Below are 9,704 nucleotides of genomic sequence, written 5' to 3' on the forward strand. Positions count from 1 at the left end.
TCTGAAGATTCTTCATCCGTGAGCTCACTCTCAAGATCATATTTTAGGCATTTAAGATGAAATCGCATATTAAAATCCCTTACTGGTTCATCTTGCTTTCGTAGATAGTCAATTTCATCATATACCTGGTCGTAGTCATAACAATCAAATTCCAAAATGAAAGTTTTGACGAATTGGTCCCAGCTGTGGATTGATGCAACTGGGAGGGTTCTGCACCATCTTCTAGCTTCCGCTGTGAACATAAGAGTAAAAATTCTGCACAAAACGCCTTCATCAATTCTCTGAATATCAGAACTTGAAACTTTTTGAATAAACTGAAGGGCATGATTAAATGCAGAAGAATTATTCTTACCGTTGAATTTTACCTGAGACAAGAGCCTTACCACATCTGGTGGAGTGTTGGAAGAGGTAGGAACATGGATGCAACTCCAAATAGGGATTCTATGAGCAGCCATCCTGTTTCAAGCTTTATAATTTGGAAAACATTCCAACAGACACTATGCTCAGGCCCTCCTTCTAGCGCCAAATATGTTGAGGGCCCGGAAATCGGGTCAACAACAAGGGGGATACCCACCCGGTCCGGAACCTGGTTGGCGGCTCCTTGCCCGTTTGGTGTAGCGGGTCCGACTGGGGATAATGGGACCAGCTTCCCAATCTAAAGGGTGTGTGTGTGTAGAGTTTGATTATGCTGATTCTAGAAGTATTTTAGAGCTTACTCAAATCTAACTTGTAAACTGACTCTATGCTATTGTAATCTAATGAAAACAACACATCTAATCTACGCTAACCCGGGATATAACTCTTCCATCATGCGATCTAAAAAGATTTCGAACAATAACTGGTAATAAAGATCATTCAGCTATCATAAGAGTATAAATCAATTAAAATAAACCATTCTGCATAAGAAGTTAGGCAAAACAGTTGTGAACAACATATCGCATAATAAGTTATTCATATGTCAAGCACAAACAAATGATTCCACCGTACAGAAGTGCCAAATGGTAACCCAGACATCCATACATTAACATATAAACAACTAAAACTGCATATCACTCTAAGAATATAAGCAGAAATTGGTCAAGAGATAAAAGTACCATTTATGACTGATTTTCACTCACAAACTTCAAGCAATAACGATTTATCTCTACTTACTTCTAATATCTACCAAGAGTACAGAAGTGAAACATCAGTAGCAGACATTAAAATGCAAACATAAATAAATCTGGATCCTTCCATTCATCAAAACCTCCTCTGAGGGTGCAGAAGTGCATGTTCCGAGGACAAGTTTTTGACAAATTTCTGGACCCTTCTCCAATGCAATGAGAAGGGTTAAAATACTACTTCCTAATTCTAATAATAGTATCATTACAAAATTTTAGAATACGGTTTTCAAATGACCGTCCTTTTTCTAATCTAATTAAAAGAAAAAAAACAACATTCTAAATGAAATCACTTATGAACTTGGTCTTTAAAGTTGCAAGTGTCCAGCATAGGCTTGAGAAGAGTCGGCTGACTGATTTCTGCGCTGAGCTGGGCTGCGAAAATGACATCTACAAGAGCTGGCGCTAACTTCTCGGCTGCGTTTGTAATGCATTTCACCGTCATCCATTGGCTGTGTGGTTTAACCAAACACATCCAGTAACATTCCCAATTCAACCTGGCCAATGCTTGGATTGCCTTCCCTTTTGCCTGTGCTTTCTGCCTCCATTCTGTTTCCAGTTGCAACTTGTTTGGTAGGTACCCCGGGGTGGTTTCTACAATTAAATTTTCCCTGTGTAAATTCTCATTTACACAGTCGATAAGAGTGCTTGCCTATGTCGCTGCTGTCTCTGCTGCTTGCTCCGCCCGCGTGATTTGATCGTCCCATTTATTAAAGAGCAACTCTTTATGATTTTCATTAATCCTGGGTGCACCTGCTCTTTTCCCTTCCTCATCATCTTGCCAAGTCAAATATTCTGTCACCCTCTTGTCGTTCTGATCATAGTCGCTCTGCAAATCCACCACTTGACTGGTGATTTTGTCGCTCAGCGCACAATAGTGACCCCACTCTGATATTTTACGTCCCAACTCTTCCTGTTGCTGCAGTAGTTGCTCGTTCAGGCCGATAGATTCTGAGATAAACTCTGCCAGCTTAGGCTCATCTTTATGCGTTTCTTGCAAAGTCTGCAATTGTTTTTCTTTTTCTTCGAGACTCCTTTGATAACCTATCTGCATCCGTTGAAAGTCTTCCTGTAGCTTTTCAAGCTGTCTGGAAGCTTCAGTGTTCGCGTTGGCTTGTTGCAACTGTTGTTGTAGCAGTTGTATATGATTTTCTTGTTCCTTTAATAGTTGCTGAACTTCAGAGGCTTTATCAATAGTTGCAGAAGCATACGCTCCTGCAATCTGAGACAGCTTCGTAAGATTTTCAGTTGGATTATTATTGGGGTCTTTCCATAAGACGTCCAAATGTTCAGCCTCTTGAGACAGTGTATTTTCAAGCTTTCTTTTCTTTCTCTGTCTCCTTACAACTGCTTTGTGTTGGGGACTATAGAATACATCCAGTGGGGGAATTTCTTCTACGTTAAGTAGAAGTTCTGAGGTTGGAGCGATAGGAAGGTGTTCAGCTTCTGTGGCACTACTGACCATGGTCGAAACGACTTCTTGCACCACCTGTGTATTATTCACAGGTGTTTTCGGGATTTGCCCTTCAAGATTGATCAATTCATTGAAGGTTTCCCACTCTTTATCTAGCTCTGTCGTGACAAGTGGTGCTTTGATGACAGGAGGGGGGACATCTCTTGGTGGTGAGGCGATAACTTGCTGCTGAGACATTGCACTCGACTGAGTTGTGTCTTTGGTTGTTTCTTCGTTTTTTCTTTGTTCGTGACCAGACTCTTCAGGATGCTCAGATACTTCTTGTGCGGCGTTGGACTTAGACCTGGAAGTGCTGGAGTTTTCACTGAGGCTGATGCTTGGAGTTGGTTCCCTAGTAGGTAGTCGCAGCCTCTCTAGTGGTATACTGGCCAGCCTTCTTTCTCTGTATAACGTGAATTTTTGGAGGTCATCTGGAGACAACCTCGACTGAGCTTCCTGCAAAATTTCTTTGAGCGAACTTTTACTCTGAAACAGATCATCAAACAGATCTTTCTTTCTAGAGAACACTCTTATCTTGACGTTCGTTGTGAATTCTTGGGCCACATCATTTGGGTCGAATGGCCTCGCTGGGAACTTAAATAACTGAAGACACGTCACATTCTCCACTTCACCAAAAGCGTGTCCTACATCGAACAAAGAGAAGGCCCCACAAGTTACGGGAAATTGAGGCCATATGGCCTTCTTCTTGTCCTTTAGGTCTTTGGTCAGGCCGCCTTCAGAACAGGTTTGATAAGCGATTTCCCGGGCCAAAAGTTTATCAGGGATATATAGGGGTAGGACATGTGGAGGTACAGTGCTTCCAAAAACTCTAATGTAAGTAAACCATTCTTCCCCAAACCATCTCGTGACGGGGATGATGTCAATTTGGGCCTCGGGAGAGCACCTTGGGGGGTCCTTATCATATATCATTCTATATAGGGGCAAAATAAGCCCGTGGCAAATCTGGTAAAAGTGAGGGGTAAACTGGGAATCCCATAAGATCTTATGATAAACATGGATGGGCAATGGGTCTTGGGTAGTCCATTTCCAACCCATAATAGGGAATTCAGATACAAGACAAACAGAATCCATAATATAGGCAGACAGATAAAAAGGAGGATAGACCCTTTGAGAGAAGGATCTCTTAGACCGGTAATTGAGAACAACCGTGTATAGAGTATCTGAAAGGATTTTGGCCCAATCTAGGATGTCGGTGTTAGTGGCAGCATCAATTAATGGCAGCCATTCAGATGAAAACTTGTTGATATCCGGCATCCCAAATAACCTACAGAGCATAGCCGCAGCAAAACAATATGGAGAGGTGAGGGAACCAGTGCTGTACATACCGTTTTTATCCTTTTTTAGCGGCTCGTCTCTTCTAGACCATTCTTTAGTGGTGTCTGATAGATCTGGATTCTCCGCCGCGAACTTCTTAACAAATTGTGCATTATAGGTCGCTTGCAGTTCAGGAAGGTGATACATAAGCTTCAAATCTTGCGCAACAAACGATCCTACGAGCCCATGTCCATGAACTTTGAATTGTCTGTTCTTTAATTCTGCATCATCCAGTATCCACTTGATCATATCTGTGTATGGTAGAATTTTGGGTCTTGCCGCTATTCTATGAAGGAATGAACATGCTAGGTCCTCCAATGATGCCTCAGAAGAGCGTGGTGCACCCGCAACAGCAGTCACCTTCATTATTCTAGGCTTTTCTTCCTCTAGCAGCCTGTACATGCCTTCCCATGTTGATATCCCTGCGTCTTTGTTACAGGTTGTGTCTGTGTACAGGGGCGCCATCTCCTTGGTCTTCTCCCTCGCTTCGGAGCTTTGAGCTTTATTTTTCTTTCCCATTTCTCTTTGCGTTTCTGTCTGAGTCATCTTAGCGTTTTGTTCCTGCAGATTACGAGTGAAATGGAAATGGCTGATCCAGAAAGGTGGTGGGAGAGTTTTAAATGCAACAGATAAATCAAATATGCCACCTTACGTGAAGCAAATCTCTACCAAGGCACGCGTCTTTAATCTACTTAATAACTGACAACTAATTCATTTACTATCATTAAAAGCGCATGATTTTGGGTCAGATTATAGTAAGTGGATTTTCTTTGAATGGCGCGCCCGAAGGATTCGTACCGCAGTGATTTATGATTTGATGACGTAACCTCGCATGTCGCGTGATCGCTAATCGCATCATCGCAAATCGCATGGATGTGGCATCGCAGCGATCGCAATATCGCAGATCGCAGAGATTTGATGTTTACCAAATCTTGCCTGGCTCATTTCTGCGATATGCGATCTAGCGATCGGCGTGATCGCAGATCGGCGAATCTTTAAGTTTTTCTTTATGAACATTACTATTTTGCGATGCGATGTCATTATTAACACAAGGGTGGTGTGCATAAAAAGGGAAATGAAGGTTTTTCCTATCTTTTACAATGCGACCTTAAAGGTTTTCTCTTTTATCATAGACTTAGGCTTGAAATATCCAAAAGGATTTTCCTAAGCGTATGATTGTGACTTCAAGAAGAAACTCTTGCTTTTCCTAAAAATTAACTAAGGGTCCCCATTCATTCAGTATCATGGTTGATACTTAATTGAATAAGGGGGGGTGTTGCTGGTCACAACACAGTGTTATGTTCTTTCTTTCTGTTACTCCATTTTGCTGTGGAGTATGGGGTACTGTGAACTGCTGCAAAATTCCATGATCTTCACAATATCTTATGAGCTCATCCTTGATCAGAGCGAAGAAATTTATTTATTTTTATTTATTTTTTATTTTTTTTCTGTTTCCCTGTTTGTCTTTCAATCATATTTTTAAACTGCTTAAAGTATTTGAATGTATGGCTCTTATTACTTAAGAAATACACCTAAAAAAACTTCGTATAGTCATCAATAAACATTAGGAAATACAATGCACCTCCTAATGATTTTGTTTGCATGGGTCCACAGAGGTCTGTGTGCACTAATTCCAGTATATCCCTCTGTTTCTTTTCTACTCTAACAAGGAATTCTTCTCTATGCATTTTTCCTAAAGTACAGGCATCACAGTCATTATGTACTTGCTTTAGCATAGGAAGATCTCTTACCATTTCCTTCTTTTGTAATAACAGCAAATCATTGTAGTTGATGTGGTCGAATCTCTGATGCCAAAGCTCTTCTGTAGTCAGGCTCGCTGTTGTCAATGCTCGAATCGGTGCAAGTCTCACATCCAACTTGTACAAACCTCCTGTTCGGATCCCTGTAGCAATTGTCTTCATGCCATCTAGCAGATCTTTAATGTAACAGTTAGATTTTAAAAATTCAACTTTCAAATCTTGGTCTGTAATCATAGATACAGAAATCAAGTTCTTTGTTATACTAGGCACATACATAACATTATAAATTTGTTTGATATTACCATTAGGTAGAATGACAGAAACTTTCCCACATCCTTTGATTTGATGACTTCTGTCATCACCTAGGTAAATCTGTGTGCCTTCGTTGATTTATTTAAAATCTTCGAGCCAATGCTTATTCCCTGTCATGTGTGTTGACACTCCTGAATCTACATACCAGATGTCTGCATCAACATTTTCATCACAATCTGCCATGAACAATCTGAAATTCTGCACCTGATCACCATTCGCGAGATGACTTGCATGTCTTTTTGGCTTCTGTTGTTCTTCATGATATTTCTTTTTCCTACACTCCCTGGCAATATGACCCAATTTTTCGCAATAAAAACATTTAGTTTCAGAGTAGTTTTTATTCGGATGCATACCTTGGGTCTGATTTGGCCGTTTCTATGAACTTGCTCCGTTTTGCTGTTGTGGACCTCCTTTCCCTTTGTAGAATTTTTTCTTCGCCATCAATGCAAGATCGGCACTCTGGGGTTTCAGAGTCGATCTCCTCTCTTCTTCCTGCATCAGTATACCTGTCAGCTCTTCAAATGAAAGAACTTCTCTCTGGCATTTATCCCAGTGATGAACATTTGATAATCATCAGTGACACCATTCATTGTAATGCTTACAAGATCTGTATCGTCAACTGTATGAACAATGTCTGATAATTTGTTTTTTAAATCCTTGATCCTTGCTACAAATGAAGCAATTGTTTCATTCTCCTCCATCTTCATGGATAAGATCTTACTCTTGAGGAACAAAAGACGATTTGAATTCCTGATCTCATACAATTCCTTCAGAATTCCCCAGATCTCGTTAGCTGACTTACCTTCTCTGATGTGTGGTATAATGCAGTCTTTCACTAACATCTTTAACATTGTCCTTGCTCTACTTTCTCGTTTCTCCTAATTTGGGATCGATGTTGATCCAGCCGTAGGCTTCGGCTCATCCCCATTCACAATCGTCCAAGCACTCTGCGCTTCTAGTAGAGTCTGCATCTTGAACTTCCAATTTGCATAATTGGAACCATCGAGCTTGTTATGCTCGTTCATGCATGCTTCAAATATATTGTTATTCATCTTGGCGATTTGAAAAAAAAATTCAACAGGTAAAAGATGTTAAATTTACCCTAGATTTGTGACAAAGACAGATCACTATTCTTCAATGTTGTTTGATCTCGCAACACGCTCACTGATCACCGTGGCTTCCTTCTCAACCTCCAGACAACCTTCTGTTGTCAGCTACAACCTTGTTCTTGGCTTCCCCACGCAGCTTCTCTGATAGCTACAGCCTTGTTCTTGGCTTCCCCTCATAGCCACAACCTTGTTGTTGGCTTCCACGATCGTCGCAAATATGCCTGTCTTTTCTGCGACGTCGTCGCAGCTGTACACGTCTTTCCTGCAACGAAAAAAGTTATAAATATGCATGAAGGAGCTAGAGTGCCTCGTCACAGAGGTACACTCAGAACCAGCAACGATCTCAGAATCATCGCAGTTATCCTCCTCACAACTGCGATGATCTCGGTTCAAAGAACCACCCACCAGCTAGCGTACAGGTTCCTCGGCCCTGACGCTTTGATACCATGATAAAAACGGCAATGTTTGTATTAATAAAATAAAATTTACTGGTCAGCTCTACAAAAGAGAGTCTGAACCAGGAGAGTCTGGCTCTGCAGAATGCTCTGCATTGTTCATGCACATTACACATTAAATAGAAAACATGGTTTTAGGGAAGTTAGAACAACATCCTAAAAAATAAAAACTAAGTCCTATCCTGAGGTTACGTGAACCAACTCTACTTATTCTAGAATATTCTCCATTATCTTCAACATAGACATGGAATAAGGTTTGGTTTTCACATCAGTTATGATGCAGGTTTAATATATACATCCATTTCAGATTGCTTTTGCAACAAAACACAAAAATATATGTGCCAAGAGAATGTGACAATTCTGGATCTTTAATAAAAATAATGGACAATGAAGTTAATTGAACTAGATTCAGGGATAGAGTACATAGATACGACTTTGGTGTGTCACAACAAGCATTTTTACTACAGGCTTAAATGGAGAATACAATCTGATGACATGAGATTCACCCAAAAACGTGAAAGATATACGTTGACCCGATAAATTTTGAGAATGTTGGAATGCTTTTGTGCCCAAGACATGGGTCTCAAAGGCTCCAATTGCAACATGCATGATACAGTCACGTAATATTTGACAAACCCTGTGACAAGACAATACTCAACAAATTATTTCTTACTATAGGAGGTATCTGAGTTAAAATAAAAGAAAGATGCTTGGTTCTAGGAAGAGTGAGGTCCTTAAAGAAAAAGTATGAGTCCCCGACTTGCATAGTGTGTCTGAATGGAAAAGTCGTCTCTTTTAAAAAGAATCAGAAGGGAGGACTTTTACTCGTAGAAGAGATATTTTATAAATGGATTTAAGGAGCTCTAAAGCTGCACACATTAGTTGATAGACAAACAAAAAGAAGAACAGAGATGGGGATAGTAAAACTCAATGTAAATTTGATTAATCGAAGTCGAAACAAATTATCCATCATTATGCATACCTGGTAATTTTGCAAGCCAAAGTTAGTTGTCCTCTGGTTCAAGAATCTCTTCTTTCTCTCCTCGGCTTCCAGCAGTGGGTAGAGACAGTTTGAAAGGGAAACAACTGAACTGAGGGAGGCTAAACATGCTCAATGCCCCTGAAAACTCACTGGTAATGGGGAAAATTCCATGCAATAATCGAGGTTCATAATTGATAGTGAGTGAAAAGCAGGATTAGTGGTGATTGAATGGGATCGACATTGTGGATGGTTACATTTTCAAAGTAATCAGACTATGGATTCCAGCTCGAATCCATGGTATTGTTGACCTCTAATCGTTACAGACATGATCATGTCATGTAAACAATGTTAACATGGTCGAGTGAAGTGCTAGAAATATTCTTAAAAGAAGGATTAAAATGAGTTTAATGACTGGCATATTGCGCCAACAAAGGAAGAGAGGACATGATATAGCATTAAAAATCAATCTCAGATAGATATTATGGGAAGGACTGGTCATCATAAGCATCATAAATAACAAAAATCTGATTCCATGCAAAACATTATAGGTGGAATGGCCTGTCATGCTTGTGGATCACTGTTGGCAAGGGGTGACGCATCAGAAATGAAAAATTACATGTAGCATAAACCATGCTTCAAAATTCTCATAATATTTAGTTGCCACATATTAATCCAGTAAATTGTGTTTCACGCTACTTGTAAGCACATTGATGTCTCAACTTCTCGTTCTTCAAATGTGTATCCCGCTGCCACTATATATAAAATATGATGACATGCATTGTGAACTTCACATGGTTTATTTTTTAAAACAAACTTAGCCCAAGAATATGATCATATAAACGATATTTTCAAGCTTGAACCCATAAGTGTCACATTTAATGAAGGGCTTCCATCATTTTCTCTACATGGGGAGTATAAATTTGTGACCATAAAACTATATAACTTTGCAACCATTCAAACCCTCTAGCGGTGATAATAATACACTTATGTTCAGACCATAGAAGATAAAATAACATAGTATATATGCAAATTTGAGTTGGATATACTTATGAATATGGCGCAATAATGATCTTTGACATTAGAGATTCTAATAATTGAATGCATGATAATAAAATTAAAACCCTTATTCCTTCATATG

The sequence above is a fragment of the Pinus tabuliformis genome, chromosome 6, assembly GCF_031772625.1.
Source record: "Pinus tabuliformis cultivar Carrire ecotype Pingquan chromosome 6, CPIR1, whole genome shotgun sequence".
Lineage (NCBI taxonomy): Eukaryota > Viridiplantae > Streptophyta > Pinopsida > Pinales > Pinaceae > Pinus > Pinus tabuliformis.